The sequence below is a fragment of the Dermacentor silvarum genome, chromosome 2 (assembly GCF_013339745.2).
Source record: "Dermacentor silvarum isolate Dsil-2018 chromosome 2, BIME_Dsil_1.4, whole genome shotgun sequence".
NCBI classification, from domain to species: Eukaryota; Metazoa; Arthropoda; class Arachnida; order Ixodida; family Ixodidae; genus Dermacentor; species Dermacentor silvarum.
The window spans coordinates 143,532,555-143,556,324 of record NC_051155.1 but is presented as its reverse complement, the minus strand read 5'-3'; the positions used below and the strand labels follow the sequence as shown (position 1 = coordinate 143,556,324).

Here is a 23,770-nt window from a genome sequence, read left to right as displayed (position 1 = left end):
GATGAGGCACGCAGTAGTGGAGGGCTGCGGAATAATTTGTGACCACCTGGACTTCTTTTAACGTGCACTACGACGCAAGCATACGGGCGTTTTTTTCATTTCGACTCCATCGAAATGCGGCCGCCGCAGCCAGGATTTGATCCCGCCATGGCGTGCTCAGCAGCGCAAAGCCTTAGCTGGCTGAGCCACCGCACCAGGTCACACACATTTCAATTCACAAGAACATTCGCTGATATGCCCCCCCCCCCCCCCCCCGCCTCCTTTTTGTAAACGTTGATCTTGGTCGCGTACATGGTTCTCCCAGGACAGCAGCATCACTTCTGCGTTGTCGTAAAACGCACGTATGACACTCCGGATCACTCGCATATGTAATTTTCCGTTGACACCATAATTAGTTTGCACTCTTTGAACTTAGCCTGCGCATTAACAACAATCCGTCACTAATTCTGAAGAAATATAAACACGGGACCTTGCTTAGTATACCGGTACGCCGGGAAGTAGGTGTTATAACGTATATGAAAAAAACCCCCAGAAAAACCGCAGATTCTGCAAATATTTACAGTGCTTCTAATTGACCACTTCGCCACGCATTGCACTGAAGATGTCTCATTTCCACGAAATATAAATTTCGTGTCACGTATTATTCTCCCGCGACATTGGGAAGCATCATTGCCGCATGAGATGTCGAACACTTGATTAAGAAATGTTTTGCAAAGGTTGTATTTAATACACATTCATTTACTTCGCACACACATTTTCCGTAGCGTTCTTTCCAGTTACATTAAATTTGATCTTGGTGGCACTTGCAGTTCTGCCAGAGCCCTGGGATAAATTCCGCGCCGGTGATAGAAACCACTCATAACACTCCGTATTGCTTGAAAACTTAATTAATTTCAAATTCCTCCTATTTCCCATACACTTTGCTCTTTGCCTACACATAATATATAATGTGACATATATTTTCAAAAAATATAAACATGGTGTACTGTAGAGTTTCCTTGGAACACTGATAAAGACAGAATCAAATGGCTATATAACAGTTTCAAGCACATGCTAAATGAATTTCTTACTAAGGCTGGCTTGATGCACACGCATTTAAACTTGCAACTAAATTTGCCGTGCATTTCCGCAATGTTCGCTAAATTTGATGTCTGTGGTATTTGTAGTTATTCCAGGGAAGCGGGATAAACTTTACGATACTCTTAAAATACAAAAACTGTGGCCCGGAGCACATGCGAATGTAATTTATTGCAAAAGACACAATTAACCCACACCTTCGAATTTTGTGTACACGTTAGCCATAACGTGGCCCTCGTTCTCTTTAAATATAAACGAAATGCCTTATTTAGTTCTCCGATTGCACACCACGGAAACCAACTACCAACCTCGTATAACGCATAAAAATAAAGAAAAAGCAACGGTTACGTAATTACTTGTGACAGTTCTAATTAATCGAGAGATGTGATCGTCGCACCACGCATTTACCTAACGTCCTTTTTTCTAACAAAATTCGAATTGTGTCTTATACTATTGTTTTAGGATTCTGGAAAAAATTCCGGATGATGGCAGTATTATTATCGGGAAAGCTTGAATAAGCAATTTTCCACAATGAGTGTAAATAACTTACATGAGTGTAAATAACTTACACTTCGCCATTCACACAATGTTTCCTATTATAACAAACAATAAATAGTGCGCTGAGAGAGAGTGTGGTGAGAGAAAACGAGTATTCAGTAATTATTCTCCAAACCCATGCTTGATCGACAGAAATCAACATTTTTTGTTAAGTGTCAACCATAGAGTCGCCACATTTTCTCTAAATATGAAATCTGTGCAAATGTTTATCCTCCCAGGGAAACGTGAGTTTCAGAGAAAGCCTCTGTACGGACCGACAACGAGGTCTCAGCATTTTTATTTAACCACTGATAAACACGCACATTTCACAATTTGTCTGAATATCTCTTTTACGTTCCCCACATATCCTCAAAACGTAAACTTTGTGAGTTTTTTATATTAAGTTAAACAACCATAAGAACCACCCTATAAAGCTTTTGAGCGCTTCTAGTCGCACGAACTGCAATAAAAAGAAAAAAAAATACAATCTGTCATGAGAAGTCACTTAATTCTTGTGAGAGATTTTTAATGTTGGAAGGCCTTAGAAGTGAGGGTCAGGTTGCAATGCAGCGGCTATACATAAGTTCAGGAGCATCAATAGAAAACATAAAAAACATGCTCAGCTTGGCGTTCACACCTTGAACAGTGCTGGCTGTAATTGCGATTACTTGTTGCTATAGCGGTGGACCTTGTTTGGTGATACTCGGGATCTTACAAACATTTATGTATGCATAATGTTTATTGTTCAGGGCACATGTACATGTATATTGTTCACGGCATGAACGAGGAAAAGTGGTCTTCACAAGCAACGTCCTCGCGAGCAAAGTAAATTATTATTTGTTGCGTCAGATAAGTTCTACAAAGTTTTAGCAAAGCACATTGCAGTATTATTGCGATGGCAATTATATGGACCCTCCAAGTGGATTTCTGCCTTCGACGTTGCCGTGATGTTCGGTCTAAAGGGCAAGGGCGATAAAATCTTCGCCGCGCGCCGTATGTGCGAGTGGAAGGTGGCGGGGGGCGCGTGCTTTAACGGAGAGCGAACCCACGGCGGAGAGCAAACGCGACGCCTTCAGTCGTGACAAGGGCCGTGGGGATATGGGAGGGATAGACGGGAGCTGTTTACACGTTTAGCTGCGGCACTAAATACGGATCTTGCTATCGGGCACAAGGGTAATTGGCGACTTAATCTCCCACGCGAAATTACGAAAGTGGGACGGCAGCACGGGATAGGGGGGTGCGACTTTTACGCTGCCAGCAACTGCGTACTTGTACTTGACGCAGCTGCGGGCTGTAGCGCGCACCGCATCTTGAAAGCAATCTCCACACGGCTCTTACCTTTGTATGTGCTGTGCTTTCGCCGCTCACTTTCCGTTGAAGCGTTAGACCGCACGAACCTTCGCTCGCTGCTGCTGCCGCGCTTATACTCACGTCAGCGTTTAGACAGTGGTCGTCTGCGGTCATCGAGTGTGACATATTCATGTTTGCTTGTGCGCGATGACACCATTTATCTAGTAAGCGAATGTGTCCAAATTTGTGCAGCCATTAAAACTGCTATCCCTACTCCGTATAGCTCTCTACTAATTTTGCTATCGCAATTGATGCTTCGCCTTTCGGGCGGAACTGCAAATTTTTTTATCGAAGTGGAGAAAATAGGCTATCTTAAAATACTTTGCCGCGAAAAGTACTTCAGTGCGTTCAGGAAAAGCGGAGTTATTGGCAATCAAACACGGCCTCCGCTGTGCTCCCGTTCCTTCTTTAACGTCTTGCACTTCGAATTCTACGGCCGAGTGGGGCGTGGCTATAACGCTCCGCCTTCTAAATGTAACCGTGGTGCGTACTTCAGATTTCATATTGGATGTTAACGTTGACACCACGACTTGCGATTTCGGTGCCTACGACGCGCCAAACGTAAGCCAAACGCGCTTGTCCTCAGCGAGCCGCAGTGCGCTTAGCCAGGGGACTCGTAGCGGCACCCCGCGGTGGCCGCGGTATCTATCCTACGTAGCCGACCGCAGCTACCAATAGCAGCCAGTGATCCGTGAGTTCCGCGGTGCGCATTTTCCGCCGCCCCCTTCGAGAGATGGCGCCACGCTGCGTGATCAAGCCGGCACCGTCCGGCGCGCCGCGGGTTGTTGTTTGGCCGAGACGAGACTTACAACGAGGTTCACTTCAAAACAGGTTCATTCTGGCTCAGTAAGCTTTCAGGCCTGCGTCGCGGCACCAGTCTCCTTTACCGGTAGCCATTTCATGCATACATCTACTCTTGATTACGGAAGAGCCAGCAATATTTTATTTAACTTATCAAATATAATCAACACAATTGGCCACTTATCAAGAACACCTATCATAAATCGTTATATAATCAACACTCGCCATCTCCATTTAAAAAAAAGGAAACGCTTCTAGCGAGGACGTCAAGCAAATCACAAGTTCGCTTGAGTACCCAAACGGGTCCCTCGTATCAGCGCTTCCACCATCCGAAGTCTGTGCCAAATTAGCGACAGAAGCGTCCGTGATAATTGCCGCTTTATAATTGAGCCCGTTTTACGGAAGTTCAAGAACCAACGCGTAATCCGCTTTTCATTGCTCTTCGTCGATAACATCCCACGTGTACTGCTCGCTCTGTTTGGTCATCTCTGCATCAGGCGGGAGATTTGACCTGGATGGGCTCTTTCTTTTTCAAGGAAGCAGTGTGTGGGAACGACACCGTAGATGGAACTGATTGTTGCTCTCGAAATGGGCACTTTTTCGTAACCTGACCCCCTTCTCGTCTCCGGCGTCCATTATCACCTCCGCCGAGCTTATTACTGCTTCGCTGTGAAACCTTTAACGACACCGTGTTCGCCCTCGTCGTCTTAAAAGTAATTCTCCTTTCCGAGTCTTAACGAGAATCTCACGAACGTTTTTTTTTTGTTTGTTTTTCGTTTTTTATTCTTTTAGCGCTTCATGCATACAGTTTGCCTCAGCCATCAACTAAAGCGCTCCAGAAGGTCGACATTCTGAAAAAAAAGAAGAAAAAAAAAGATGAACATACGAGGATAAGTGACCACGTCGTCGTAACGACTTGTCATTTGGTTAGTTAGAATTTATTAGGCCTCGTTTACAGTGCAAGAAAGAGACCATTGTTTTTAAGTGAAAGAGCGTGTCCGCTGGACTTTCTCTGTTTAATTTTCTCGTGATGACCTTTCCGCAATGTAACATTCTACGTCCCTGTATTTCGCTCTCTTGCCTTTAAAAAAGTGATATTCTATACGGCAGCATATATGTGGACATGCGTTGTAACACTTAGTAATCCGCATAGATATTACAGCGTAGTGTTTATGTCGTAACTCATCTCCTTGCACATTATTTGCCACAACATATAGAAAAAAATATCGCTGCCTGAAGTCCTAATGTACCATAATGCACCAAGCAGGAAGTACCAATTGCTTCAATTTAAAGGTCACTAATCACTGTGAATATTTCACTGTGAATCCCACCTCGACAAGTGGTAATGTTATTGAAGCACGAGTCTCTCGAACGTAGCTAGTGCTTGTGAAACACTGCTTTTATTAGCGTAATTCTATATTGTTTTCATATTAGGTTGTCTTTTTTACAGTGGAGGAGTAGACGTGGGACTCTGTTCTTGCTCCGAAAGCACCATGCCGAATTTTTCATTTCGCTCAGTGAGGCCTGAGCGACGTGTCGACAACGTCATATCTAACAATCACGGCTCAGTTACATCATCTGCCGCAGCAACAGCTTTCATCATTCCGCAGCTATACCTTTTATATTTACTAAATGGTCGTTCAAGCTGCACATGAAAGGTACGTCAGCTGCTGCCGAACTAAGTAGCTATGATGAGGCAGTCAGATTCGTTAGCGACCAAGTGCATCGTGTGTGGGCAGTGCGCTGCGGCTAAGCCTGTGTCTCAAACCATTTCATGCGCTCTAAGAAAAGGCCCTCATTACATTTTGGTCCTTCATATCGCAGAACTTATGGACATTCTGAAACAAAAGGGCCACGAAATTAAATTCCAGTGCTTACTTGAGCACTGTGGTCTGGAAGGCAATGCACTTGCGGACACTGAAGCAAAAGCTGTCTTGCGTGATGTCACCGTAGTACGCAATGCTTTTATTACGATAGCAGTCATACGAACGCTCGAGGCGCATTCATGCCGTCACCGCCGCAGTCGCCACCGTCGTTGTCGTGCGGTGTTGATGGCGGCGCATGCGCGGCGGGCGCGCGGCGACCTTCAGCAGCTTCTCAGGTCACAAAGCATGCGTCTGGCAACAAATGCGCCCTAAAGCTCGGTTGCTTGTGAGCAGGTGAGAAAGTCCGAGCACAAAAAATTGGCTGTGGCTTTACTCAGTTGTGCCTGGGTGTGCGTGCGAGAGGTACGGTTAATCTTATTGTTTCGCTTGGTTCTGTCTACGGTTGCATCTTTATCGTTTACCTTCGTACATCTAAGTGTTTAGGTTTGGTTGTTACCTCTCGTTAAGTTATGATTACATTAAACACTAGACATTTTTAAAATGTACTGCATTTATTTGAAAGTCTTCATCTTGTTGTTTCTCAATTGCTACAAAGACGGTGCGATGGTCGGTGAGGCGGGAGGATAAGGGGTTGCCGTCCAGTGACTTGAACACGCTTCGGGAGCTATCCTCATCTGAATCCATTCGCCTGGCCGCTTCGTATTTACGACGCTTCTCGAGGCTAGCGGCTCGTGCGGCTCGCTGCCTCCTCTTGGTTTAGTTCCGACGACGAAGCCTGGCTTCTTTCAGTCTCTCCTACTCACTTTCCATATCTGCCGACGAATCTCACCGAGCCGCGCCTTCTATATATGCGATGCAACGCCTGCTCCTCCTCTGTTGCAACGCGGTTTCACCGGCTCCTCCTCAGACGTCATGCCAGATGCAAGCGGCGAACGCTTGCAACACAACTGCGGAGGCGGCGGCGGCGCGTCGCCGCGCCGTGGTAACTCGAGCAGACGACGCCAGATGGCGCGGCGAGTGGCGCTTCTAGCTGCGGCGGTTGCTAGGCAATGGCTCCGCTCTCGGTGCTGCCACTGGCCCCAGTGAAACGGCGAGAAAGCGGCCAGTGTAGCTCTCGCTACAAAACAGGTTACAGAGCCAAAGAAAAGTATTCGCTTTAAGATGGTTAGAAAGAGTACAGAAATCAGTTCAGTTGATTAAAAGAATGATGAACTTAACGGCTTGTATTTGTCGCGGTGAGGATATTTAGTTTACGTTTGCTCTTTTGCTGCGGCATTCGACAAAGTAAGAAGCTGGTGACCGGCTCATTTGTAGCGGTAGTACAAATGGTTATCGTGCCTTACACGACGACTTGTTATATGCGGGCTGTTCTATTTTGGGTGGTTTAGGTCAGCTCCTCATTGAACCGCCTTTCCGGCCGTGACGTGGCTGAACGGCTGACATGACAGGCCAGCGGCCGACCGGCGCCGCCACTGTCATTTGCGTGCATTAAATCAACTCACTGCCATCTGCATGCAGTAACATGAACGCGAAGCATTACTCACATGTACTAGCGCGTTCCTTGCGTCCTATATTGTGTGCCTAATATGTCACTGTAACTGTGAGACATGAAAGTTACAATGTGACATCTTGACATTTTTCTATACGAGCCAGTAGAAAGTGCTCCATATTTGCTCGGCTTAATTGGTTAATGGTTGCTTGCAAATGTGAACAGCCTCAGCTACACATTAGGTGGCAGAAAGGCGCCTGTATATAGAGCAAATGATATATACAGGGCACATAATGTAAGCATCGGTGAGAGTCTTTGTGGATTACAGGATGCATTATCTGTATGCAGCAAGACGATCTCAACGTGAAATAAATACAATGACAAGCACGTACCGAAATGTCAAAACGACAATGGCCAAACGATACTGTTGTGCCGGGGCCGTCACCAACCTTTTAACGCGACAGCGTTATAGGCCCCGTGTCGCAGAAAATCCGGCGTCGGCGTGGACGTCGGCGTCCGTCGTGGAGTAAATCATTCCAAACCACTCAGACCGCGCAGGCCCTCCACATGGTGCAAGGTTTTTGTGAACAAAAATTGAATTTCTCACAGTGACACTCGTCACTGTGAATTTGAATGTACGAGAAAATATTATTCTGCTACGAGGAAACTCAAACACAAACCCCTTTTCCAGCATTTCTGCCATAACAACACGGCGCGCTCGGGTAAATTACTTGCGAAAATCCTATCCAGATGGCGCTCGCATCCTCGGCAGGCTCAAATTTGGACTTCGCCGGCCTAATGCGTTTTGGACAGGCGCGCGCGTCGGGGCAATAGAAAACAATTAATAAATAATATAAAAAGATCCTAGGGCCTTCGCATTTTATTATAAGACGACTTATATTGCCCCTGGAAAAACGTCTTCCCAGCAATGCATTTCTATTTAAAAGTGAAGCCGACTTTAAGGATATCGGTGTAAGCTTGGTCTTTGTAAGCTGGCTTTCCCCCGTTCTGTGTTGCGGTGAAGCCCACTGAAACAAAAAAAAATGTCGCTGTTTCGCCCGAAAGGCGAAGCATCGATTGCGATAGCAAATTAATAAAGAGCTATTCGGAGTAGGGACAGTTTTATCGGCTGCATAAACTTGGACACATTGGCTTACTAACTGAATGAACAATCGTGGTGTCAGCGCACACAAGCAAACATGAATAGATCACACTGAATGACCGCAGCCAACGACTGTCAAAACGCTGGCAGCAAGCGCAGGTTCGCGCGGTCTATCGCTTCAACGGAAACCAGAGCCGTGTGGAGATAAGAGACGGTGCGGGCGACGGGCACCACCGGGCAAACTGCGAAGGAGAACTTAAGTTGTTGGCAGAGGAGAAGCTGCCCGAGGAGCCAGAGGAGGAGAGGCGCCTGTGTCGTCAACGCATGTCATGTCTTCTGGACTTATTAAAGGAAAAGTGTTCTGAAGACTAATTCTACTCTCGGTCTCGTAGAGCTGGCGCACAGGAATGTGATATTGACCGCCTGCCATCTGCCTGTACTGCCCAAAACGACTTTCCAGTAAATCAATCTGAACCTTTCCAAGAAGGATGTGCTTGTGCCGTAGTTTAGTCATGTAGTACTGGACATGCTTGTGGCGTAGTTGTCATGTAGTACTTAGAAAACTCTAAGAGTCTGACGAAAGCCACAGGGCAATCAGTGTTTCCTTTGTCAGAACACTGGTATCGTGCTTATCGAATTCTCAAGCGTCCAGCTACGTGATGAATGAAGAGAGAAACTTATTTTCGGGTCGGCTTCTAGTCGGGAGATAGGCACCTCACATAAGTTTCGATGCTTCATGCCCTTGCGGGGAAGTTTCACATTCACGACGCTCCACCGCCGTACTATGATCTTGATAAAATTTGATGTCGCTTCTGAGTGATGGAGAAAGTCGCAGTATTCCGAGCTTCAAGGGCCTCTGCTACGTAATGGCTAAAATTTTGCAAGGCAAGTTTCACAATTTGGCTCTCCAAGTCAGTGGGATTTAGCGTCTTTGATGTTAGGCCATACCCTGACTTTAAAAGCTCTGAGGCATCTTCCTTGGGCTGCTCTCGCATGTCCTTGAACGAGGCAGTCTTGATCATCTCAGGGTGAACAGAGTTATCCAAAAGATCAAAGTGGGGTCGCAGAGGCACGTACCAAAGTTTTTCTGATTGAAACAGCTGTTACGTGCGTACTTTTTACGTGCGCACGTACTTATCAAATGCACAGAATCCACTACATAAAAAAGGGGTCTGTAACTACAGTCGAACCCGGATATATCGAACCCACTTGTAACGAATTATTGTGTATATCGAACAGCTGTAAAATCTTTTTGAAAATCCCGTGCAAATGCATGGGGCTGAAGCACGCGTATATAGAACGCTCGTTCACCAGCACATTTGATATATCAAACGCGATCCCACGTCGAATACCTCAGAGTACACTTCTTTGTGCACATTGAAGTCTTCTGGCACCTGGAGGTGGAGAGGAGAATGTGTAGTCAGTTGAGCCGTGTGGGTCGTGTGTGCAGTCAGTGGCGCCCCGCCGAGCTGATCGTCTAGCCCGCGTGCTGCCTCGAAAGTCAGCTTCCTTCTTTCCGATTTTCGTGCCGTCAAAGTGTGGGTTGAGTGCGTATGCGTGAGTTAATTTTCCGCAAGCGATGGCTGCTGAAAGTGTAAAGAAAAGAATCAAGGTGGACTTTACAATGAAGTTGAAAGTGATACCCCGCATTTTTTTATTATTTTTTACAGATACATAGTGTGGTTGCTCACAGCGATTCCAAAAACGCTGTGAGAAATTACGAATTGGGGAGGGTGACCGTGAGACTGCTATTCATATATTAAACAGGGAAGGAGTACCCAGACAGCTGGTTCTGCTCGTTTCAGCACCAGCTCACCAGGGACTTAGACGGAACGAGGACGCTCATTCGGTCGCCCGAGCTCTCACTTACTGGTCGACCCCCAGAACATCCCCAATCACCGAAACTATAATCAGAAGAGAGGATATGCGCGCATACCAGGAAATCATAGTACACTACAGACTAAATCAACAAATTTACCCAGGAGCGGACAGAACGCCGCGTACGAAAAAGGAGGTTATGTGGAGGAAATTACAGACGGGGGTTTTTCGAAACCCCGTACTCTACAGCAAGTGGCATCCAGGAGCATTCAGGTCAAAGTGTAAAGGCTGTGATGAGGCAGAAAATCTGGTTCACATGGTGTGGACATGTCCGTCTAAGTATGATAGCTCGCGCACCCTAGAATCCTGAAAGGCTTTGCTCTACAGTCCAGACCCCAACGTCCAGCAGGACATCATCGGTCAAGCCCTTGCTGCTGCTGTGTCTCAAGGTATTACGGCCGACGGCTAGGGGCGACGGCGGAGATGAATTTCTCTCCTGACGTTCATTGACTGGTGTTTTATTGCGATAGCAATTATATGGACACTCCAAGCACATTTTTGACGTCGCCATCGTCATCGCCGTCGCCGTGATGTTCCGTATAAAGTACAACGGCGATAAAATCTACGCCGCCCGACGTGCGTTGTGTGTGCGAGTGAAAGCGTGCGCGGTTGAGCCGGTAACCGCAGCTTTATCTTGCGCACGCGAGAGAAGAAGGCGGCCGGAAGCGCACGCGTTCTTCGTTCACGCGCGAGGCACGGAGAAGAGGCGACGGAGTCGGGAAGGAGGGGGGGGGGGTGCGTTCTGCTTACGCGGCTGCTGCTCATGGACCTATCTTGAAAACGATCTGCGACGCGGCCGTAGTGTGCGCCCGCGGGAGCCTCATCTTCAAAGCGATCTGCGATGGGCCAAAGCGCACTCGCCGAGTGCCGGTACCTTCGTATGCGCTGGGCTTTCGCCGTTTAGTTCGCGTTGAAGCGAGAGCCAGCGCGAAGGTCAATTTTCTCGCTGCCGCTGGCGGGCTATCTCACTCTAGTGTTTTGACGAGCTCTCGCGGTCATCGAGCGAGATGTGTTCATGTTTACCTGTGCGCGCGTGACACCGTGATTGTTTATTTAATTAGTAAGCGAATATTTACAACTTCATACGGCCAATAAAACTACTATACTTACTTCGTATAGCTGTCTACTAATTTGCTATCGCAATCGATGCTCGAAACTGCAACTTTTTTTAATAAAGTTGTTCCACTTCCTCCTCCGAGTTGCGTGCAGTAACTTAGCGGCCCTCAGACGTACCAATCGGTAAGCCGCCATTGGCCTAAGGGCCAATTATTTTATATATCAAATTACCTATATATCGAACATTTTTGTGGTTCCCGTCAGATTCGATGTATCAGGGTTCGATTAGTGCGATTTGAGTAAGTGACACTGAGTTTATATTGCTTGTAAAACTACATCACTGCCTTTAGATGAGATAATGGTCGCACCCAACGTTGTACGGGACGTTGTACCCAATGTGTTCTAGTTGCAAAATAAATTTCTTTGGCACAGCATGGAGCTAATCGCCAGTAAGGGTATGTACAAGAAGAATGTGCGCAACTTCTGAAAATGCGCTTAGCTGGCTTTGTATCACGAACATATGAGCTGATGTTACTGCTTCACTGTAGTCAGCAGCACTGTACCACATATGCTCCAACCCTTATAATCAAAGCTAGGCTTGATGTTTGTTTCATCGAGCATTATGGTTACACAATGCTAATGAGCACCTAGTTGCTTGTATCTTTGTGCAACATAACCGAGAAAGTTCCTCTCTGCGCGTTCACTTTCTGGGGACCTTTTGAAAGACGCGCACACACTTTATATTGTACTGGGATGAGGCAAGGTAAGTGCATTGTTCCTTCGCAGTAAGTTATTGGCGTGCGGTGATATTGTGTGCAAGATGCATGCAAGTACGATGACAGGTGAGCTGTACTGAACGCGCTGTTTCCCTACGAGCAGTAACTGCTCTTTCAAAAACTATGCTCGCTGTTTTTAGGCTCATCAAGACAGTTTGGTACCCTTTGGACAAGAAGTAAAACGACATCAACAAGGCGAGAAGAGCTTTGTGGTCGACCAGACAGCATGTAAAGTTTTTAATACATCGAGTAAAAATTCATATCACGGATACACTCTAGCACATATGCTCTGGCAGTGTCCTGCGTTACGGGATACGTCACTCACCAGCGGACAGGACTGGGACGAGGCCATCTCAAGTACGGAACTCAAGCTCCAGTCCATGGCCGTCCAGAGGGCCCATGAAAGAGCGGAGAGGCTTGGCCTCCCGATTCCGACATGGGAGCAGCCAGCGGCGAGCCGGGGGCCCCAGCGGGTCTCCGCCGGCTAGTCCCTCAGGACCTCAATAAAAGTTCATTGTCTGTCTGTCTGTCACGGATACAGTTTAGCAAAACAGTGTCACCTAACCTACTCTGCTAATCTGGGCTCCATAATAGCAAGCATGGTGAGAAAGGGCATCCAAAATTGGCAAAGATGCTTTCAGACATGATGCGCAGTCCTCACGAATGTTCAGAAACACAGTGTACTGTACGTCTTCTGAACGACCGCTCACACTTCGGGCAGCGACGTTGTTTGGAGGCGACGATTCCCATGAAGCGCTGAGAACCGCACCTTCTGAGGCGCTTCGTTGGTTGTCATAGATTCCTCCAGCACCCGAGCCAGTTGTGAAGAATCTTCCTGGCTTCTTTTTACTTCAGGAGCTTCGCGTTGGCTTTATTATTGCGATAGCAATTATATGGACACTCAAAAGCAGATTTCTGCCGTCGGCGTCGCCGTCGCCGTCGCCGTCGCCGTCGCCGTGAGGTTCCGTATGACTTCATTTGGAGATGAAATCGTCGCCGCGCGCCGAACGCTGTATGTGCGAGTGAAAGGGCGCGAGGGGCGCGTCTTTCACGGGGAGTGAACGCACGGCGGAGAACAAACGCGCGTTCTGCGCCGTGCTCGCTTAAGGGCTGCAGAAGTAGGCGTCTCTTTTCTCCTTTACAATCACCATATATGTAGAGCAAACGCGCCTTCTTCAGACGCGCGAGAGTCCGTGGGGGAGGGGGAGGGAAGGGAGGCGACGTTTAGCTGCGGCACCAAGTGCCTATTTATATCAGAGGCTCCGGCAACAGTCACCAACGCCGCACGCATTTTGAGCTAACGCGGGCAAAACGCCGATGGCGTCGACAACAGTTCTGCGTGTTGTTTATATCGGAGGCTCCAGCAACAGTCACCAACGCCGCACGCATTTTGAGCGAACGCGGGCAAAACGCCGACGGCGTCGACAACAGTTCTGCGTGTTGCCGGTGCTGCTGCATGTCCAAGTTTATACAGCTGAAAAAGCTGCTATAATTACTCTGTATAGCTCTCTTCAAATTTGCTATCGCAATTGATGCTTCACCTTTCAGGTGAAACTGCGACAACCTTTTTCTGGCTTAGAAAAGTACGATAGGCACCCAAGGAACTATGTCGGTACAGCATCGCATTGCAAGCGGGGCGCGGGCAACTCCACTTCCATAATTCTTCCTGTCCACGGATCAGTGCAAGCTGTTTTCTGCTGCAAAAACAAAGCGGCAAAATGCATAACGCATACCTGCGCAAAAGCAGAACGTGAGATGTAACTGAGCAGCAAGTTACTACGAGTAAGAATTATTAACGCGATAGCGTTACGGGCCCTGTGTCGCAGAAAATCCGGCGTTGGCGGGTGGCGGAGAAAATCATCCCCAACCACGCAGGACCTCCGAATATATTTAGGTACATGTATATGCCACGCCTTCATATATAACATGCGGTATATGCGGGTTATATTGCCACACCATTCTATCATTAATGTTGCTCATACCTTGTTTTGCATTCTTGGCAAAGCTGTGCTACGAAATTTTGAGAATGACAATCCACAAACAAATGTCATGAAACAAAACACCCACAGAGCATTCCTTTTACGTTAAATCTTCTCAGACTGAAATATTAAAAGTACGAAACAAAAACGGAAACCTTAAAGATCTTTTTTTTTTTTTTTTTTGACGCGGCTGTGCAATATCTCCGGGATGGCCCCACGCAAGAGGCCGCGTTTCTACCAGAAAGCTCGCCTTCGTGCATGGCGTTCGCCGCCAGTGTTTTCCGGTAAGCATTACGTTTGCTTAAGCTACAGTTGTCGGGAAGCGTGAGAAGCAGTCAGACATCTTTGAATGCTATCGCGTTCCCCTCTTAAAAGCGAAGCTTAAGCGTCCTCCAAATTTTATCGTCGCTATGGGTAAGTAGCAATGTTATGCTCTGAAACGCGACGCTGCCTAGTCGAGTGGCATTTTTGAAGGCTTTCTTCAGGCTTTTCCTCATCATTTATTTTCTGGACTGTTCGCAGTATTCGCATGCTTTTTTCAGTGCATCAAAGTAGAAGCATCGGGTCGCGTAGAATTGATAATAAGCGCAAGATGCCTCTGGCGCTTCTTCATCCGACGCCCATCGGATGAAGCGCCGGATGAATTCCTATGCGCGTGACGCTCATTCCCGCGTAAATATTTTTGTTTCGTAAATAACCATAACGATGATTGCTCTTAACACCGAAGTGAAAAGGAATAACATGAGTGGCGAAATTTAGCGCTAATGGACGGTAAGTCTGACCTTGGTTTACGATGTCTGTAGAAAATATTTCCGAGGAATGAATCGGATTCATTGGTTGCATGTGCTCTCATTTTTTGGGAATGAAAACACTTGCAGTTTTCCAGGTAAGATAATCACCAGCGCAATCTGGCATGTAACACTTGTGAGGCATTCCACCTTCAACTTCAAAGCGCAAGCTCTACTACGCCATGTCTCGCGAAGTCATTCATCGCGGCGCAATGACCTTGATCCGCCGGAGCGCAAGTGTGGCAGGTGTGACGTCACGTCACGTGATCCGCTGTGGAGAGGCGTTGCAGCTGCGCTCGCTCGGAGCTACGCTGCTGTGGTACAACGTGACTAGGCGAGGGTTTAACGTCTGCTTCGCCGGCGCTTGGTCGCTCAGTCTCGCCGTGGATGTCGCGCCGGCTGGGACGTCTGTGCGAACGATTCAGCGCAAGGGACAGGCTGAATCCAATCATCTAGTAGATATAGCTAGACGGCAGGCTGCGCAATTTCAAGCAAGGGCAAAGTTGGCTGCTGAAACACCGGGGCAAATAGAGGCCAGATTAGCACGTTATAAATAATCTTACCAAGTGCGGAAGCATGCAATAATGAAACACTGTGTGTATAGTCTGCAAAACCAAGCTAAACAGACATTTCGCTCATTATAACTATAGGTTTGCAACCTCTTTATTTTTGCCGTTCAGGGGTCCACTGGCCGGCGGAGGCCAGTGGAGCCCTGGCCGGAGGGCCCCACCCATGAGACTCTATGACCCCTTCCCTTTTATTTCCTTTTGAATAGAGTCTTTCATTTATTCTTTCTTTCTTTTTTCACATCACGCAGAGTTCATCTGCCAGCGGAGGAAGCGATACTCGGGAGTTAAGCCACAGCCGATAAGCGGAGTTAAGCCACAGACAATTTTTTGTGCTCGGACTTTCTCACCTGCTCTCACGCAACCGAGCCGTGGGCCGCGTTTGTTACCAGACGCATGCTTTGTGACCTGAGAAGCTGCTGAATGTTTAGATGCTGTGTTCGGGGGGTCTGGGCGCTCTGTCGCGTTCCGCCGTCGCTTGAGTTCATGGCTGCGGGTCGCGTTAGTCGTCCAGATACGATGCGTGTCTCAAGATCATCCACCCAAATGTAATTATCTTTCATTAGCAATACCAGCGTCCTTCTATAATTTTCTTCCGGTCAAGAAATTCCCGCGTAATGCTAGGAGAGCGTTTCATATAGCATCCGCAGTGGACGCACCGCTGCACGGGCATCGCAGCAAACGCCGGATGAACACCACAGGCGTTATGTGTGCCAGCTTTTGAGCAAGTGTCTACTATACTGCCATTACTCGCGGGTGAGCATTGTCTGCCCAACGTGCGAATCGCCGCCTCGTATCTGCACAATGTCCAAAAATTTTAACGCGAACGATTGCGAAACAAGTACAACCATTTGCTGTTTTGTTTCTAGGTTCACCAGCATTTGTAACAGTGGCCTAATTCAGAATTGAAAAGGTACCCTTGAGACTAGTCCACCATTAGAAACAGGCATCACAGCAATTGCATGTCGCAATTTTATGTAATTACACGCAAAACGTAGGCGTTGCTGTTTTATTACGATAGCAATAATATGGACACTTCAGGCACATTTGTTCCCTCGCCATCACCGTCGCCGTGACGTTCCGTGTAAAGTCCAAGCACAATAACATCGTCGCCGCACGTCGTATGCTGTATGTGTGAGTGAAAGCTTGCCAGGCTCTGCCGACGATCGCGGCTCAGTCTCGGGCGCGAAAGGGAGAAAAGTTGGGAGGAAGCGCGCCGTCTTGCGTCGTGCGCGACGTACCGGGGGGAGGGGAGGGATGGGGGAGGGGAATTTTACTCAGGTGGCTGCTGCGTAGGCGCGGCCACGCGGGCGCCGTTTCTTGAAAGTGATCTGCGATCTGGACAAAGTGCCCCGAGTGCTGGTAGCTTCGTATTCGCTGTGCTTTCGACGCTTAGTTCGCGTTGAAGCGAGAGGTCGTATGAAGGTCAAGCGCTGCTGCTGCAGTGCTTCTCACTCCAGCGTTTTGACAGCAAGTTACCTCGGTAACCGAGTGAGATGTGTTAATGTTTACTTGTGCGCGCGTGACACTGTGCTTGTTAATTTAGTTAGTAAGCGAATGTTTGCGGGTTTACACGGCCAATAAAGCTAATATTATTACTTCGTATAACTGTCTACCAATTTGCTATCGCAATCGACGCTTCGCCTTTCGGGCGAAACTGCGAATTTTTTAGCTGCACATGTTTCAGTTTTTGCGCGCTTCATTTCTCTACCTATCGTGGGAGCATGCTTCGGGACACTAATAATGCATAACATTTGTTGTGTACCTGCGTGTCGGTCCAGTTGCCAAGGGCACCCAACTAACGTGCCTCACTAGCTTAACTTATAGTACCTAATGTATACCTATAATAATTAAACACTAAACTAATTAGCTCCACTAATTGCATAACTAACAACGAACTAAGCTAACTAGACTCACTAATACCGAACTTGACTAACTGAATAAAGTAAATTATTAAGAAAGTCAAATGAACTAATTAGGCAACTAATAACTAATCTAGTTAACCTTAAAACCTAGTCTACCTAATAACAAACTCAACTAACGTAACTTAATAACTAAACTAATAGCTCTGCAAACATGCCAAAATAAATGTTTTAGATGCACCTTTTCCTGATGAAAGATTTGCACTATCACGGAGCCCGGCCGGCTCGCGAGGCAAATTGATTCCCTTCTGCTTACGCCAGCACCTCGGGTGCCATCTTCTGTCCCTATATGAAACTTTGCGGGAAGTTTCGTGACTAGAAGGAATGTATAGAAGGACCCTGGTAATGCACAATTCGTTGCCATATAATTTCAAACCTATTTGCGATTGCTTTCACTGTTCCTAAAATTATGGAATTTACGTATACCAAAACCACGATGTGATTATGAGGCACACCGTAGCGTGGGGCTCCAGAAACTTTGACCGCCTTAGGGTCTTTATGTGAAGTTCAAATAATAAAGCTGTTTTATTGAAAAACGAAATCTACTCGAAATTCAACGCCCGTGAAAATACGGTCTTGGGAAGGGGCTTAGACCTTCCACACGTATATTCATCGTTATCTCTCATAGTGCCACGTCCCCAAGTCAAAGCTCACCTTAAGTATTGGATTATTAGTTCGCAGGAAACGAACTATACAATAAGCATTGTAGCATTCAGACGTTCTTTCTTGAACACATCGATAGCATTCTTTATGTTTCCATGGCTTCAGACAGGCAGCTGCAGTAGTCGTCGCTGCTACAAATCATGGCTCATACAGGCCACGTACGTTTTCACCTTTTTTGATCATTACTTTAGTAACGCACATGGTGGCATCAATAAAAAATATATTCAATTCAATAAAATTCGAATGACTTTGCTACAAAGACTATGGTGTAAATCTAAAACAAGATATGACGCAAATAAAAATAAAAGCAGTTTAAGTGCAGCTGACATTATCTAAGCGAACGTACGCGTACAAAGACTGCCCGTTGCGTGCTGTCAAAGTTCCCAGTTGTCCGCGGCAGAACGTTGCCAGCAACTAATATGAACAAGGTACGAATTCAACAGGGAATAAACAGTGAAAAGAAGAAAAATGGCATGACATGCCAGATATTGCATGGAGTTCAAACTTCTCGCGCCTTTCATCAACATATCGCCACCTTTTCACTAATAAAATATAAAGCTGTGACCTAGCATATCAGCAACCCTTGACCGTTCTTTTGCTTTTTAAAGGCGGTCAGTGTCCTGGCCTGACTTTCTACGCACGTTACGGTGCCTCAGGGAGAAGAGAAATTGCGGTTTGTATGCAAATGGCAAAGGTTCGTAGTGTGAGCGTTGATGGTCGTCGTTTGAGCGTACCGCAATAATCTTGCAATATGGCAGGTGCTTTACGTAATTTGAATCTCGTGAGTTCGCCTACAGCACGCTCGCATCTTGACTGGGAGTCTGACGGTTCGCTTCTCGGCTATGAGATCCGAATCCTCAGCCCCTCAAAATTGTGGGTTTCTAGGGAATTTCAATATAGGCGACGGTGAGCATGTCCTGCTCATGCGAACCAATAGTGCTCTTAGGTAGGCAGTTTTATTATTAACTATGAGCCTTACAATAATGCTTGGAAGGCTAGTGCGGACAAGGCTGGACGAAATATTCAAAAAAGAAGCGACACATTTACATGAAGAGCGAATACATGTCAACACCGGTTAAAAAACGTGCTACATATATATATATATATATATATATATATATATAATTGCGGTAGGAATGTATACCTAACGTTCCCATTACTGTGTCTCATCTTGTTCGGAACACAATGTTGTCCATATGCCTAACCATACAAAAAAAGTGACATAAGCAAAAATGGAGCAAAATACGCAATTGTGTGCAGCTAAATCTCGAACGCAACAGACGTAATTCGTCGAGTACGACCTAGAAGGCTCCGCAATGCCGTTGCTGCACCGAACATAGAGGCTTCATAAAGGTGCATAGTGTCTTTCATTGGTGCATAAAGGTGCATAGTGTCTTTGATAACAACCCGTTTAAGCAAGGCTTGCGCCTTGCTTAAACGGGTTGTCAACGTCTACTTTAATCGGCAATAGAGGAGCAAGAACAAGTACATCATTGACACCGTGTTGAAAAGGCACTTGGCCTTGTTGTCGTAAGTCCTTTCGCTCACAGGTTTATGCAGAGCTTTTAGTATTGGCCGCCGAGCATCAGAACCAGTATTGTGACCTGAAAAGTCTTTCAAGTCGGTTAGTATACGGGGTCGCTTGCTAAAACCGCATGTAACGAAACATGTAACAGTAATGTCACCAATTTTTTTGCAACCGTACCACCCGCGCACCTTACTTTGATATGGTTGTTTCGCTGAAAGAAGCCATTACTTGGTGATTCATGCGTCGCGTGCGCAGATGGCATTGTTATCGCGCCACGCATGAGGCAATCGGAGCAAAATTTATCCTCGCCAGCGAAGTTCACAGAGGCGTTGCTCGGCAGCACTTTTGTCGATCCGAGTGGGAGCAGTCGCGTTTAAGAGAACTCACTCTGCCATGATATAGTCCATTGAACAGAAACCGGTGCTCGTTAGAAGTTATAAGACTTATAAGTGTGTAACTTGTTGAGGAAGTTGTAGGTTGCTTGTTTATGGCGCCCCGCGTTCGACCCGTATGGGACTGGTAATGGGGTCAAGAGACTCGGGCAGCAAGATACAGGGGTGGAAATGTTCGTTTAGCCCCTTCAACCACAGTGGAACATGTCCGCCTCCATAGGGAGCGCAATTGCAGGAGATTGAGGCAAGCGCTATAGAGTCCCAACCATTTGCGAGTGCGGCGGGCTCGTGCGGCGCTGGGCAGCCTCCAGTGCCACCAGTCTGCGATTACAATGGAGGTAGACGACGAGACCAGCACATCATCACTCACCACTACCACCCAGAGTACAGCCAAGAAGCCGCCGAGTGTGTGACAACAGCCAGAGTAGATAATGCATGCATCCGAGTACCTCAGGCGGTTGAAATCCGTCTTGATCACAACGAGTTGTGTATTTGGTTACGTAATTTGTATACCCTAGTCACGCACAAGACGCAGAATCTCTTTAGTTGCGTCCCTGATACATCCTAGCCAATTTTTTTTTATTAATGCGAAAGCATTATGTGCCCCATTACGCGAAAATTCGGTGTCGTCGGCGGTGGCGTGACCAAGCGATGGTACCAAAAATGGCCGACAGTGCAAAGACTAAAAACACGCCAAAAATGCTCAGAGTGACGTCAGGTTTATCAGGGATGTCCCTGTTGTAGCGACAAATACGGATGCAAGGGAAAGATGAGGACGAAGAGTGCTGTTGGTGCTCGCGCTCGCTCTGCTTTGCCGTTCACTGGACCGTTTTCGTGTCGCCTGATTATTTATATAAATCAGGCCCTGAACGTCTGCTTGCATTTGGTGGAGGTGCTGGTTTCACTCGTTACCCTGGAACTTCGTACCCGGACTCTACATTCTGCATCGGCTATGCCTGACGACATGGTGCCACAAGGAGCTACGCCACCCACGGCTGTCATCTGTTTCGGCGTACCAAGGCAGCCCGACCCTGTTCCATTCAGTGGCACCGAAGACCACGACGTGGAGGACTGGCTGTGCTCCTACGAACGAGTGAGCGCGCACAACAAGTAGAATGAGGCCGACAAACTCACCAACGTCTTCGTTTACTTGAGCGATGTGGCTTTGAATATGGCTTTGAAAGAAAATTTGGTACATTTCAGTAGGTGTGCGAATCGAACACGGGCCTCTGGGGTGCGAGACGAGTACGCTTTCCCGACTTCACGGCGGCTCCAGGATTCTGGCTGACTAAAGGTATGCCTAGTGCGTGCGTCATTGCACACGTGAAGTCGCTGCCATCTGGCTGATTAAGTTGTGGGCTAGTGCGTGCGTCACTGGGCACGTGACAGAGCAGCCAATGGGGAGGAGGTGGCGCCATGTCATGAGTGTATAAAATGAGTGCGCTGCCTCCCGCGCGTCACTTGCTGTTCGGATTTTATAGATGCTGTGTCTACTGCGATGAACCTTAATGCATGTCGAAAACATGAATCGAAAACATTTCACCAAAACGACTATAAACCTTTCGCATTCCCGCACCAAAGCAGTCTAAAGTGTCTCTCACGAATTTTATTTTTTGCTTGCTTGCTTGCTTGCTTGCTTGCTTGCTTGCTTGCTTGCATGTCTACAACCTGAGACTGATATTCGTTAGGGTCATCATCGTACATCACGTTCAGCCAACCAGTAGCTCATGACAGATGTCTCTGTTAATCAAATATTGTGGTAGAAACCATCTCCCGATGGCCGTCGACGATAACGCGCTAGCATCGAATCAAAATAGCGACACAACGTATTGCCACCGTCGACACGAGTTACGTAGGAAGTGTGTACTGCAGCGCGACTCCTCTTTCACGCTTCCTTTAAACACTTGGCGTCATCTAGCGCCGCCGCTGCGAAGCCTGCGCGTGGAGTCTGAAATGCACAGCGCGCTGGTGCCTGCTAAAGCTGAGACACACGTCATGCGGAAACCGCGTGCCTCTCTCGCGCTTCTTTGTGGACGCGATGCGCCATCTATTGGCACTGCCGAGAAGTCCCCCGCGTGGCATCCGAGACGAGAAGCGCCGCGTGCCGGTGCCTGCGAACGCTGAGAATTGTTCCCCTGCTTGCCGCACACTGAGTGGCACATACTCAATGATCCAAGTTGGCGAGAGATTCGTTGAAGAGCGGCACATACCTAATGCATTCATGGCGTAGCTCGCTCAAGCACTGGCTTGAAAGTCGTTGATTGAAAAGCGGCACATACACAGTGCATTTGTAACACGGCCTGCTAATGCGTCGGAGCGCTGTCCTTGAGGAACCCTTGTGACGTGGGTTCGATTCCGTTCAGCGTCGGAGAAATTTAAGCAACCTTTCTCGTCATTGTGAAGCGGCACATTTCCAGTAGCACGTACTTGCTACCCTAGTTGGCGTCAAAGACGTTCATTGAAGAGATATGGATAAAACCTTATTGTGTCCATGATGGGGTCTGGGGGCGGCGGGGTTTGGGAGCGGCCATCGTCATCTTCATCAGCCGCCTTTTATTAGTGTCGTGCTCACGTGCATGTGCATGCGCATGTGCCTCGTTCGTCGTGCTGCGAGGTTATAAAAATTGAAGCAAAATAAAATATAGCTTCTTCTGCTCCTGCCATCGGCCTGAACGGTTCTTTGTTCTTTCACTCGACGACTCACGCTTTGTTATAGTGCACCTAACCTTGGTCCCCATAATGTGGTGACCCGGACGTGATCGCGAGGCGAGCACCACATCATAGAAAGGACCACGAACGACCGACAGGCGATCGGCGCAGAGGGCATCGCCACGGTGCAGATTCTCCTGCCATCGTTTTGGCCACAAAATCTTGCAGCCTGGTTTACACACGTGGAGGCCAACATTCACCCTTAGGCGCATTACTACGCAACAAGCGAAGTTATACCACGCTGTCTCCGCACTCGCAACGGAGGTGGTTGCGGAGTTCTACGACGTTGTGGACGCGCCCCACGAAACCACCCCCTATGACCACTTTAAAACGGTGGTGCTGCAACACACTTATGTGTCTGTGCGGAGGCGTCCTAAGCAGCTTCTCAACGAAGAGGAGCTCGGCAACCGACGACCATCGGAACATCTACGTCGCATGCGGCGGCTTCTCGGTGAAAGTAGGCTGGACGAAAACAGCCCGCGGCTGCGAGAACTGTCTCTTCAGCGCCTGCTGTAGAATGTGGTTATTGCCTTGGCTACCGCACCAGACGACCTGTCTCTCGACAAGCTGGTGGAGCTGGCGGATCGCTTCGTGCCGTTGCGACGGCATCTACCGTTCGGCTGTCGCAACAAGACCGGCAGTCTCGGCTTGAGCAACTGATCGATGACCTTGCCGAGACTGTTAATGCACTACGGCCATCATCCCACTCTCATCGACCAGACTGCGATTCCCGTTCCAGATTGTCTCCTAGGTGTAGCTCCCGTTCAAGCCCTTGTCGCTGCGCATACTGCTGGTACCACAGCAACTTCGGTGCCAGCGCACGTCAGTGTCGTTCCCCTTGCGGCTGGCCGGGAAACATACCGCAGAGCCACTGATGGCAGCCAGTGGCTCTTGCCGTACGACAAGCCACCTGTCCTACGTCCCTGACAGGATTGCCGGACATCGATTTCTCGTGGACACAGCTGCAGAGGTCACTCGCGTTCCTGCCGGGCGTCTATATAGACCGGCAGCGCTCTCAGAAAACTGTGCCCCTTCAAGCAGTCAACAGCTCAGCTATCAACACATATGGTCAGCGCTCTCTTACCATCGACTTCAGTCTCCTACGCACCTTCCGTTGGGTATTTGTCGTTGCAGACCTACGCATGGCCATATTGGGGGATGACTTTTGACTTTTTGACCCACTTCGGCTTTTGACCCACCGCAGCCGTGGCCTCGTGGAAGAGCGCCCGCCTCGGCTGCGGGAGGTTGTGGGTTCGATTCCCACCGCCGCCGGGCACCCACTGGTTCAAATGGGTACAAGCGTACCCTGGCCTGGCGTTTGGCTTCCTTCA

At 47.9% G+C, this 23,770-nt stretch overlaps 1 pseudogene; it reads left to right on the top strand.

Annotated features, from left to right (window-relative positions):
• LOC119441125 (uncharacterized) overlaps positions 1-23,099 on the top strand; it is an 84,988-nt pseudogene extending 61,889 nt beyond the window's left edge.
• The last annotated feature ends 671 nt before the right edge of the window (positions 23,100-23,770 follow it).